This window comes from Mus pahari, chromosome 22 (genome assembly GCF_900095145.1).
Source record: "Mus pahari chromosome 22, PAHARI_EIJ_v1.1, whole genome shotgun sequence".
Taxonomy (NCBI): Eukaryota; Metazoa; Chordata; class Mammalia; order Rodentia; family Muridae; genus Mus; species Mus pahari.
This window is the reverse complement of record NC_034611.1, coordinates 7557307-7570267: the sequence shown is the minus strand read 5'-3', so window position 1 is coordinate 7570267 and position 12961 is coordinate 7557307. Positions and strand designations below refer to the sequence as shown.

The following is a 12961-nucleotide window of genomic DNA, read 5'->3' as shown; positions in this document are numbered from 1 at the left end:
CTCTCTGTCTCTCTCTCTGTCTCTCTCTCTCTCTGTCTCTCTCTCTCTCTGTCTCTCTCTCTGTCTCTCTGTCTCTCTGTCTCTGTCTCTCTGTCTCTCTCTCTCTGTCTCTCTCTCTCTGTGTCTCTCTCTCTCTCTCTCTCTCTCTCTCTGTCTCCCCCTCCCTCCCTCCTTTTCTGTAGCTTCATTTTCCTGTCCTCATGAGAGTTGGGCATAACCTATCTATCAGATCTTTCTCTGCTTTGACTGCCATTCAAATAGACATCACTTGAAAGCATGGGAGCATCCTTCTATGAACTAACTTTACCTTCATTGTTTGGGATTACAGGTGTGTACTAAGGGTGTGTCTGTATTCCAGCCAGAAGGATTAAAGGATTGGTTGTGCACAAGTTTCACGTGCATGTGCACACACACACACACACACACACACACACTGTCAACCTTGCAATTGCTACTTATTTCTGGTGCTTTCTTTTTGTATATATGTGAAGTTGTTTTGTAAGTAAGCCTTAGGCCCATTTCTAATATAATAACATCTTTTCTGAAAAACACTGGTTTATTAAACTAGCTTGTATTATGGTTGTGCACTCTGAATTTCTTCTCCTTTCTCCTGCACCATTTATCTTTGCCCTCATCTGGGCCACACATCTCAGTGCTAATGACACAGATGAGATTTGGCCCTACCCTGAGAGAGCTTAGAGTTCAGAGCAAGGAGGGCTGTTTAGACAAGCAGCTCTCAGATACTTTCCTTAGTCATGCATTGTTCATGTTTAGTCCTAAGAAATGAGAGAATCGAGGAAACACTCTGCCTTTGAGGTATTAAAAATAACACCATTATTTTACATTAAATAGTAATTTTAAGTACTTTATTTACATATTGAGTTTATAAGTATATATATATATATATATATATATATATATATATATATATTCTATTTTTTCTTGTTTGGATTTTGTTTAAAAAAAAAGAACTGCTTTTCTCATTGCCTTAAATGGTGTTTTTGTTTTTGTTTTTGTTTTTGTTTTTGTTTTTTGAGACAAGGTTTCTCTGTGTAACAGCCCTGGCAGTCTTGGAATCTTTGGCCTCAAACTCATACAGATCCCTCTGCCTCCTACATGCTGGAATTAAAGGTGTGCACTACCACTGCCCACGGCCTTAAATACTTTTTTGTTTATTTTTTTAAAAAAAGAAGATTTATTTATCTTATGTATATGAGTACACTGTAGCTGTCTTCAGACACACCAAAAGATGACATCAGATCCCATTACAGATAGTTGTGAGCTATCATGTGGTTGCTAGGAATTGAACTCAGGCCCTCTGGAAGAACAGCCAGTGCTCTTAGCCTCTGAGTCATCTCTCCAGCCCCTGGTGGGGCTTGTTTTGTTTGTGTGTTTGTTTTGTTTTGAGAGAGGGTCTCACTGTGTAACCCTACCTGACCTGAAACTCTGTATGTAGACCAAGCTAGCTTTAAATTCACAGGGGTACACCCTTCTCTGCTTCCTGAATGCTTATATGAAAGCCATGCCGATATTAAAGCCGTACCTGGCTCTTAAATAATCAAAACATTTATAATGAGTTAGATTTTCCGGAAACTTCTTATTCAGAAAATATTTAACAGTCATTGATCATATCATGTGATTACTTTAGTGAAGTCATAGGTATGTCATGACATTTAGAACTATGCCAAATAATGGTAGCTCGAATGTGTGTGTATGAATATAGTTATTAAAGAGAATATTTGTTGTTTGTTTGAGACAGGATCTTGCTGTGCAGTCCAGGCTGTCAGCTCCTGACTCTGCCTCCCAAGTATGGGAACCACAATTGTGGGCCACATAAGCCAGGCTAAATGTGGCTATTTTAAATACTGGTTTGCTTCACTTTTAAAGAGAATATAGCAAAACAATCTTTTATTATTAAGTATCATGAAGGAGTTCAGTAGAGCTGGCCATGAGGAGAACAGGGTGCCACGTACCAGCAGGGTAGAAGTTGGTGACACTGGGTCCAAAAAGGAGTGCTGGAAATGGAAGAGAAGTTGGCTGGGAACTCTTGCCACTGAATAAATCTTGCTGAGTGTACAGCGTGAGTGCCACACACCTAAGACTTACAGGACATGTTCTGAGACTTAGGTTTGGGTGATAGAAATTATTCAGTCCTGATAAGCCAGGGTAATTAGGCACGTATGTATGAGACAGTGTGTTAGGCTCTGAGGATATAAAGGAAATAGATATGCAGAAGTTATTAGATAACAATGTAGGTGACCCATTGCTTTCTCTTGCTGTGTCAAACATTCTTGACTAAAAGCAACTTGGTGAGAGAAGGGTTTATTTTATCTTATACTTCTGGGTCATTATCCATCATTGAAGGAAATCAGAACAAAAACTTAGGCAAACATCTGGAGTCAGGAAGCATAGAGGAAAGCTGTTCACTGGCGTTCCCCCTGGCTCATGCTCAGCTGGTTATCTTACAGAGCCCATGCCCACCCGTGTAGGGATTCTGTATTGTGCCAAGCTGACAATAAAAACTATCTAGCACAGTAGGGTAGAAGTAACTTGGGGGCCATTGGGAGCCTCTGGATGGAGGGCAGTCAGGGAGAATACGTTGGGAGGGTTAGACTCGAAATCAAACTGTGGGTGTGGGCACAGGGGTAAGGAGAGCCGTTCAGGTGGGAACCCTGGGCTGGGGTGGTTTTCAGAGGAGCGCTGTGGCTTTTCCAGAAAGTGAAGAGGAAGTACTAAGGGGGCCTGCAGGGAGCCAGGCGCCTACGCCACAGCTGTGTGGGGTTGTGGTTGATACTGTGGGGGTTTAAGCGTGTTGGCCTCTGTGAGGTTGGGATGTTGCTGAGGGAGACAGTGGAGGAAGGGGTGTGGGGTAGGTGATCAAATGAGAGCTCATTATGTGAAAATATCTGAAACATGAGCATTAGACATACAGCTGACACTCCCTGGATACTTCCTTTGGCTTAGATGCCAATTATATTATTGATAACATATTCAATTATCACAACCACCACAACTATGGGTACCATCATTTTAGTTTATACCCATAATCTCGAAGCAAACTGGTTAAAATTCACCTAGGATTACATAGTTCCTAAGAGACGGAGGCCAGCATTTCGTGGATCCCAGAATTCTGTAGTCTTCCTTCCTCTGTATTTAATACACTTATTTCTATGTGACCTGATGTTACACTCATGTTCACCTCTTGTAGCATATTATCCACAAGTGGAAGGACATTAACCATGAAGAAGCCTTATCCAGTTTCACAGGGACAGTAAAGATTATGGTTAGTCAAATGCAAGGCAAGAACTTTTAAGGAGAGACACTGCCTGATGCTCCTGCATGGAGGGTGCTTTCCTGGGTTGGGGAGGGGATGAGAGAGAAAAGAAAGCACAGTTTTGCTCTCTATCTCACAAATACTCCAGCCATCCATTTGTATTTTGAACAAAAATCCACTTTCCCCTTTAACCATGGCTGTTATGTCTGAAGTCCTAAGTAGCCCCAGTGTTATTTACTGATTTTATAGTACTGGGAATTGAACTTAGTACTTTGCTCGTGCTAGGTTAGTGCTTGACTGCTGAGCTGCATCCTTAGCCTAGTTTTCACGTAAAGAAACCGAATGCTTCACAGATCTTCGTGTCATCTTTGCACAGGGGCTGTGCAAATCCTCTCCATTGTCCCATTTTAGTATATGTACTGCTGAAGCAAGCACCTCCTTCACGTTTGAGACAGCATTTCACTAAGTTTCCCAGGATGGCCTTGAATTTTCAGTGCTACTGACTTGACCCCCCCCAGCCCCCTCCAGATATCAAGGATTATAGGCTTATGCCAGAAGGCCCAGCCAAGACTCAAAATTATTAGTTGTTGTCTGGGGAGAAGGATGAATGGTTAAAGTGCGTGCTGTTTAAACAAGATGACCAAAGTTAGGGTTCGCAGAACCCGCACAAATACAAATACCTGGTGGGCATTCTGCAGTTCCCCTGTGGTTCCTATACTGGAAGGTAGAGACAGAAGATGGTTAAAGTAAGCCCACAGGTAAGGCTAGTCATATCATTGAGCTCTGGGTTTGATTGAGAGATCCTGCCTAGGTGAATAAAATGGAAAGAGGTCAAGAATGATTCCAACAACAACCGCCGGCCATGTAAGCATGTTCACACATGCATATGCACTCACACATGCACATATTCACACTTGTATTCATACACATGCCCCCACACACACACATGCAAAATGAAAAAAAAAAAAACATTAGTAGTAACACATAAACTGTAGCTAAACTGGAGGCCACTGAACTCTAGGCTATTGTGAACTTCTCTGGGAAGTGATGACGGATTTTCTGGAGGTTTCTTTTGATTTGCAATTTCTGAATGTTTCATGGGAGAAAACTTCAAAGGCTCGATGATGAAGCTCCCAAAGCTAAAGAGATATTGCAAAAGTTAGAGGACACTGACCCATCAGTATACTGCTGGTTAATAACTGAGTCAAGACTATTGCTAAGTCCCTGTCCTCCTGAACTGTTACTGTTACTGCAATAGGATTAGAAGCCAGGGATTCACTGGGTCACCAAGGCCTTGGTATATCTGTTGGGTATGGTTGCTACCTCGGTACTCAGAATGCTCCCTGTTAGGTTTGCCGATCTTCATGTCGGAAGCATTTCACATTCCTTCATCCTCTCGTTGAGTGACATCGGTATGGCAGACATTGGTTTAAGCCATATGAACTTACTGGCGACCGACTCTGCCTTTGTAACCCCTAGGTTTAGTAGGAGATACACATGAGGCAATCACAGCCACCATTCAGTTTCACTTGTGTTGTGTGATGGTATGTGAATTTAACAGACCTTTACCTGAGTCCCTGGTCAAAAACAAAGCAAAACCGCTTCTCTCAGAACTACAAGCCATTTGTGGACCAAAACAAGAGGCCACGGGAGAAGTCAAATGTTAAGACTGTGGCCTCTAAAGTTGTAAGAAAATGTATTCAGCTGTTTAAGCCAACCAATGGGGTTTTTTTTCTTATTGCAGCCTCGGCAAGCTGACATGTCAATCAAAAACTTAACATTAGTGTTGGGGGGAAAGTATATATGAAGTTAGTGGTTCATACCTGTAATCTCAGCACAGGTGTGGTCTGAGAGACGAGGGTGAGAAATTGTAGACCAGCCTTGGCCACATAGTGATAGTCCTTTTAGAGAAAAAGGAGGAGAAAAGAAAAGAAAGGAGGGATAGAAAGAAACATGGCTCAGTCAGTGATGTCCTTGAGACTCAAGCATGAGGACCTGAATTTGACACACCCAGGGGGAGCCAGGCATGGTAGTGTACACCTATAGCCCTAGTGCTGAGGAAGCAAAGATGGGGCAGGGAGAATGGCAGGATCATCAACATTCACTGGCTAGCCAGTCTGGTCACTCAGTGAGCTGGAGACTAAGTCAGAGACTGTCTCAAAACACAAGGTTGAAAACAATTAGAGAAGGAACTAGATGTCAATCTGTAGCTTGTACAGGTTCGTTCTCTCTCTCTCTCTCTGTCTCTCTCTCTCTCTGTCTCTCTGTCTCTCTCTCTCTGTCTCTCTCTCTGTCTCTCTCTCTCTCTGTCTGTCTGTCTCTCCCTATCTGTCTGTCTGTCTGTCTGTCTGTCTGTCTGTCTGTCTCTCTCCCTCTCTTTCTCTGTGTGTGTGTGTGTGTCCACATACACACACACACACACACACACACACAGAGTATATATGAAGACTCAGAGGAGAGTTGAAATTTGTTATTAGTATTGATATAAAGACATAATTTACTTGGAGCACAAAGAATGAAGAGAATGGTGTAGTGTCCAAAAATAATTCTAAATGACAGATTTCCAAAAGACACATGAAAGATGCATGTGTTTTTGATGGCTTGGTTGTCCCTAATGTTTGCATATGCATAGCTGCTTCTAGGCATTTTATATTCTCGTGAAAGGATCTTTTCATGTCTTTCCATCCTTGAAAATGAAATGCGTACTTCAGGAGAGCAGAGATTTTAGCCATGCGTTCTGTTCTATCACCGTTGGTTTTAATGTCCACTTGCCACAAATTAGAGTCACTGAGTGAGGAATCCTCACCCCGAGAACTGTCCTGATAGTCCTATCTGCTTGTGGGATGTTGGTGGCACCTTGTAGGAGCAGCCCACATAGAGAAGAGATGACCCCCTTTCACCGGCTCGACTTGATGGACCCTGCTGCTGCTGCTTCCTCGGCTGCTATCAGAACCAGCATTCGCAGGCTTCCAGCATGGACAGTGGATCAGTGGCCCTCAGGGATCTTCCAGGTTTTCAGCCCCAGGTTGGGACTGCTGAGCCACCCAGCCTTGGGGACTGAACCAGGCTGTTGGTGCCCCAGAGAGAGCTGGCTACTGTGGGACTTCTGTGGCTGAGACACCAGCCCCAAGCACAGTGCACCTGCCAGACTCAGCCTCCCGCAGGAGTCGCAGGAGTCGGCTGGTATTGCTATATGCACAGTTTCATCCCGTTGGTATTGATCTCATAGAGAACCCTGGCTAATCACTTTCTGACTGTAACAGGCCTCATTTGTCTTCTTTTACTGATCATATGCATCCGTGGCTCTCAAACATTTTTCTCTCACAGACTCAAAGGACTTAGATTTATATAAAACCACTAGGCCAGCAAGATGGGTAGTCAGGAAAGATGCTTGCTGCCAAATCTTATGACCTGAGTTCCATCCCAGAGACTCACATGGTAGAATGAAAGAACAAACTCCTGCATGTTATCCTCTGGCCTCCATACAAGTAAATAATGGCCAGAAACCGGGAACAGCCAGGATGGCCATCAGCTGATGAATGGGGAGTGAAATGGTGCATCCACAATGGAATGTAATTTAGCTGTGAACAAAAATGAATTATGAAATTTGTAGGTAAATAGATGGAACTAGAAAAAATCCTCCTGCATGAGGTTACCCAGACTCATAAAGACAAGCCTTGCATGTTTTCTCTTTTGTGTGGATGTTAGTGTTTAAGCTTTAGACACACATGTCACAATTGGAATAGCCACAAAGATTAGCCAGTAAGAGTCAGGAGTGGGGTGGGGAAATAGAATAATGTTATGGAGAGATGAAGGGGAGCTAAGAACAGGAGGATTAAATAGAGAGGGGATGGCAGGACAGGTCAATGAACAGAACATGGGAGGGACAACTTACCGAAAGGCCTTTGAAAAACATCTTTATGTCTTATTGGTCTTTTGCTTCTTTCTTCTGATTTTCATTTTTCTAGGGTGTGTTTGTGTGTGTGTGTGTGTTGTTAATGTATTTTCTTTGTTTTAAAGAGAGAATAAAAGAACATAAAATTGGGTAGGTAAGGAGAATGCGGGAGTAATTGAGAGAGAAGAAAAACATGATTAAAATATATTGTCTGAATTTTTTCATTAAAAAGTTGAGATATAAGAAATCTACGAAAAGGAAAAATATTTCATGGCTTGTTAATAAATATTATGTTTTTTGGAAAAATAACTGTGTTGCAAAGCTAAAAGAAATTAGTGGTTACCATTAACATTTACAAATCCCTTTAATATATGTTTATTAGTTACTACTGAATTCTTCTTGCTTTTGTATTTACAGTACTATAATATGTTGTTTTGACTGGAGAGCATAAAAATGATCATGCCCCAAGATGTAGAATTGGTAAAGCGGGACTATTTTTACAGTTTTTAATAAAATTGTAGGTATTTTCCCAAGGCTTTGTAAATGGTAGGTTTTTGATGTTGTTGTTTTAATTTAGTTTTTTAAAGAATTATTTTGTTTATGTGTAAGTGTCAGGGTTGGGGGAGGCCAGAAGATGGAGTTAGATCCCTGAACATGTGTTACAGCTGGGGACCAAACTTGAGTCCTTTGGAAGAGCAGCAAGTGCCCTTAACCACCGAGCCACCTCTTCAGCCCCATTACTTGATTTTCTGAATTAGAGTTTGCAATGTGGAACCAGCTTACTATTTATCTAAGCTTTTTTTTCAACTTCCTCCCTCTGTCCCCAAATGCTAGGATTACAGATATGCACCACTATCCTTAAAAGTAGTATTTGCTTAAAATTAGAAACAACAGAAATTATTAATCTATGTAAATACTCTTGTACTCAGTCACATTAAAACTGACTGTTGTATTATTTTTGTAGTATTACCAATAACAAATCAGACCAAACTGGGTGACATAAAACAACTGATATTTACTCTCTCACACTGAGTTTATTATATTTTTTTCTTAGTTATTGTTATATTGTGAAAAGTCACCACGGCCAAGGCAGCTTATAAAAGAAAACATTCACTACTTACAGTTTCAGAGTGTTAGTCCATGAATATCCTTTGGGAAGTATGGTGGCAGGCAGGCAAGCTGTTCAAGCAGTAACTGAGAGCCGAGCACCCTGATCCCCAGACAGGCCTTAAAGTCCAGCCCTAGCGACGCGACACACCTCCTCCAACAATGCCACACCTCCCAGTGCTTCCCAACTGGAAAGCATTCCTAACTGGAGACAGAACATCCAAACATGAGGGCAGGGGGCTATTCTCATCCAAACCACAAACGCGTGCACAGATCTGCTGGATAATGAGGGCCTTTGTAGAGTTCAGAGGTTGTCTGCCTCTGTCTTCATAGGCCTTTTCCTCTGCGTTTCTCTGTCTTCTCCTTTTCTATCCCGTGTAAGGACACTTATCCCTAGATTTAGAGCTCAGATAGTCTGGGACAGTCTCAGGAGCTGATCCTTTTGAAGGCCACTATCCAACCTATTCAGTCATTATAGTTTGAGTGGATATCGATGCCTGTGTGGTCTTATAATTTCATGCACTAGTCATTCAGAAAGTATTGGTCCATTGATTTATGCAGATCTTTCTTTCTTTTTTTTAAAAAAAAAGATTTATTTATTTATTATTATATGTAAGTACACTGTATCTGTCTTCAGACACTCCAGAAGAGGGCATCAGATCCCATGACAGATGGTTGTAAGCCACCATGTGGTTGCTGGGATTTGAACTCAGGACCTCTGGAAGAGCAGTCAGTGCTCTTAACCACTGAGCCATCTCACCAGCCCTATGCAGATCTTTCTAATGCTTTCATTGAAAATATTTTTAAAACCGCTGAGTTAATATCACTGAATGTATCAATAAGCTTCTCTTGGTGAGGTGTGAGGAGTGGAGAGACAGGTTCATGGTGGCAGAAACAGGTTTTCCACAACACTAAGATTTGCTTGTAAGCTCATTTATTATCTGCCTTTGCCAACAAACACATTAAGTTATTTTCCTTCATGTGACAGACTTCATTTGTTCATTTGTTCATTTTCAAGAAAATATTTGCCAAATACTCAAGCTGGCAAATGCCATCATCTGCCAGTTCTCCTTTCAAGTAAATCTGGGGTGGTATGCTAGAGTAGTTAGTGCAGCCTGCCCAGTCACGTGAGGCCTTGACTGCGGTCATTAGACTCGAGGGTTTAGCAGAAGGGTTTTGTGTATATGCCCTGTTTCTTCACACAGAAAATTAAGATCCATATTAAAAATTAATATTTAACACTGCTCTATGAGCAACGTTCTATTTTTCTTTTTAAGATAGTGCTTCTAAGGATTGAAATCTGGGTCTCGTACACATCAGGCAAGTGCTAAGCCACTGAGCTTTAGGCCCACAGTCTACCTTTTAAAAAGACTAATTTTTGGCTGTAAGCACACCATAGCATCAGTAATAGTGCCAGGCCTTGGAACCTCCCCTTGAGATGGATCCCAAGCTGGATCAGCCACTGGGCTGCCTTTCTCTCAGTCTCGTCTCTGTTTTTGTCCCTGCAGTTCTTTTCAACAGGAACAATTCTGGGTCAGAGTTTTTGGCTGTGGGATGGCAACCCCATCCCTCCACTTGATATCTTTCTACTGGAGGTGGGCTCTACCAGATCCCTCTCCTCACTGTTGGCCATTTCATTTGATGTCCTTCCTTTTGAGTCCTGAGAGTCTCTCACCCCCCAGGTACTTTCTAGAGCCCCCCCTCACCTCCCACCCCTCGAGGTTGCAGATTTCCATTCATTCTGCTGGACCTCAGGACTTCTCTCCTGTCCCTCCTCCCCCCACCATACCTGATCATTTCCCCTTTTCCCTTCCCCCTCCCCTCTCCCACCCAGGTCCCTCCCTCCCTCTGGCTCCTGTGATTGTTTTCTTCTTCCTCCCACGTGGGATTGAAGCATCCTCACTGTGGGTTGTATCCTGGGTATTCTGTACTTTTTTGGATAATAGCCAGATTTTATATCTCGTGTGTGCATGTGTGTGTGCATGCATGCTTGCTTGTGAGTATGTGCATGAGTTCAGGGGTTCCAAGTGGCTGGAAGGAGAAGGTATTGGATCCCTTAGGAATGAAATCTGAGTCAAGCCACTTGATCCAGGTGCTGGGAACCAAACTTGGATGGTCCTCCACAAGAGCAGTGTGCGCTCGCTCTGAACTGCTGAGCCACCACTCTGGTCCAGCATCCACCCTTTCACAGCAAGTATGCAGCAAGAAGGGGTGCAGTGACTACTAATACAGTGGTCCTACTGCCTGACTCTTGCCAGCGAGCTAGAATTCGTATTCCTTTACTATCAGTGCAGATGTAACACACAGAAAATGGCAAATAGCATCTTAGAATTACTAACAAATGGCTTGACTCTACACATTCCCTGCAGAGGTTTTAGGGCCTTCCAAATTATGTGAGTATATTTAGAATAATCCAGACATTACTTGTTTTCTCACCCACACTTATACATCATTTCTACATTCTAGACTCTTAAAAACATAGTGCCACGTTCAGAAAATCACTTCTTCCTTATGCTGCTGATAGATATCCAGTCATGTTCAAGTTTCTCCAACTGCCTCATATTTTTTTTCCCGTTTTTTAAGTCTGATCAATATCCAAGTAAAACCGGGTAATACAAGCAGCGGCTCTTTCTAATGATACAAGCAATGGCCTTTTAAAGTCTTTTATGCAGTTCACTGCCTTTCCTCATACTTTACCATTTCATAATGAAGATACAAGGTCGTGTCTCCCAGAGGATTTCCTACTAACTTGTTCTGCTCATGTCCCTATGTCTTTTAGCTTTCACTTGTGGCCCTATAAAATGGAAGATAAATCTAGAGATTCAATGAGATTTAGAGTCAGATTTTTTGAGAGAGTATTTAAAACTGATGTTTTATCTGATTAGGAAGCAAAGATATTTCCCGTTAGCTGTCCTTTTATGGTATACGTAGCCATTGGTGATTTCTGTAACAGTAGTTCACAATTTATTAGAAAAGGTTTTTGTTCATTTGTTTTGTTGGGTGTTTTTTGGTTTGGGTTTGGGTTTTTTTTTTGTTTTGTTTCCTTTTTGGGTGCCTGTGGTTGGGCCCAGGGCCTCAGGTTTGCTAAGAAAGCGGTGCTAACCATTGACTTCTACCCAGCCTGCCTCTCTTTCCTTTATCCATTAGCTTCATTTCCTTTAGGAAGACAAATTTTCTGTTGTTGAGACTTCCTTCATGTGGCTACTGTGGGGCGAAGGCAGAATGGAGTCTGGATTCTACTCTTTTTTTTTTTTTTAAAAGATTTATTTATTTATTATATGTTAAGTACACTGTAGTTGTCTTCAGACACTCAAGAAGAAGGCGTCAGATCTTGTTACGGATAGTTGTGAGCCACCATGTGGTTGCTGGGATTTGAACTCGGGACCTTTGGAAGAGCAGTCGGTGCTCTTAACCACTGAGCCATCTCACCAGCCCCCCTGGATTCTACTCTTTATAACCAATTTTCAAGATTCCTAGTTCTGTAGTACTGTCCAAAGTTAATTTCTTAGTTATTCTCTGAATTTCTTAGCATCTTTATAAACTTCTGCATACACTCATTTGTTTGTCAGGGACAGGCTCTTGTGTAGCCTTGGAGCTACATAACTATCTTAACTATCAACCTTACTGTTTTCACTGCCAAGAGCTTTGAGACCCATTCCAGGTCCCTAGCTAAAATGCCTGGTTGCAAAACATCAAGGTCCTTTTATGTATTTTCTTATCCTGTAGGACAAACAGTTCTCAGTGTGCTAACACATCGCTAATGTTGTGATTACTTAAATAGAACTTAATAAATGCACATTCTTTTATTTTATTTTTGACAGTCTTACTATCTTGCCCTGGCTGCAGCTCACTATGTAGACCAGTCTGGTCTTCACCTCATGACAATCCTCCTGCCTCTGCCTCCTGAGTTGCAGAGATTACTGGCATTCATTACCATACACAGCCTATTTTTGAGCCACTTAAAACAATCCCTTTATTAAGTATGTAAAAACATGTTCCAAGAATGTATTCCTGTGAGGAAAATTCTGAGTGTTTATGAGAAAACTCCAAGAAAACAAGTCTCATGACCTCAGTTTCTTCAAAAACACAGAATTATTCTTAGAATGTGCTTTCGTGCCTCTCCCAGGTGTAGCTGATGGGAGAGTTTACTTCACATCATTCATTACAACTGACTATAGCAGTGTCTCTCAACCGTCCTACCGCAGCGACCCTTTAATACAGTTCTTCATGTTATTAGTAAGCCCCAATCAAAAACTATTTTCATTACTACTTCATAACTGTAATTTTGCTACTGTTGTGAATGGTAGGGTTAATACCTGTGACTTCTAATGGTCTTAGGTGACTCTGTGAAAAGGTTGTTGGATCCTAAAGGGGTCACAGTCCACAGGTTGAGAACCACTGTCACTGTTTTTGCCACATGCGACTTGTCCTTGCAGCTGTCCACTTTACTCATGTGACTCCCCTTAACCCTCAGAGTATAAACTGTCGGATGCTCTGAATAAAGACGATTACAGCATGAAACTCTCTCACTCACCCGCCCCATTCTCCCAGGTCCAGACCCCTCTGTAACAATAAACAAAGTCCATCTTTAAGATTTTTGAAATGAAATCATCCTTAATCCTTTCTTCTTTTAGTTCACAGTATATTTTCCATACATTGAAATAGTAAATTTATATATTCGTTTC

The 12961-nt window shown here is 41.8% G+C and overlaps 1 protein-coding gene and 1 non-coding gene across 3 annotated transcripts in view; one reads left to right on the top strand and one right to left on the bottom strand.

Moving 5' to 3' along the window:
* The window catches only part of LOC110338619 (serine/threonine-protein kinase Sgk3), a 102975-nt gene that overhangs the window by 36297 nt on the left and 53717 nt on the right, over positions 1 to 12961 (top strand). The window lies entirely within an intron of this gene.
* LOC115063020 lies at positions 3606 to 3709 on the bottom strand. Its single transcript, XR_003842903.1, has one exon. It is a non-coding gene; the product is annotated as a U6 spliceosomal RNA (small nuclear RNA).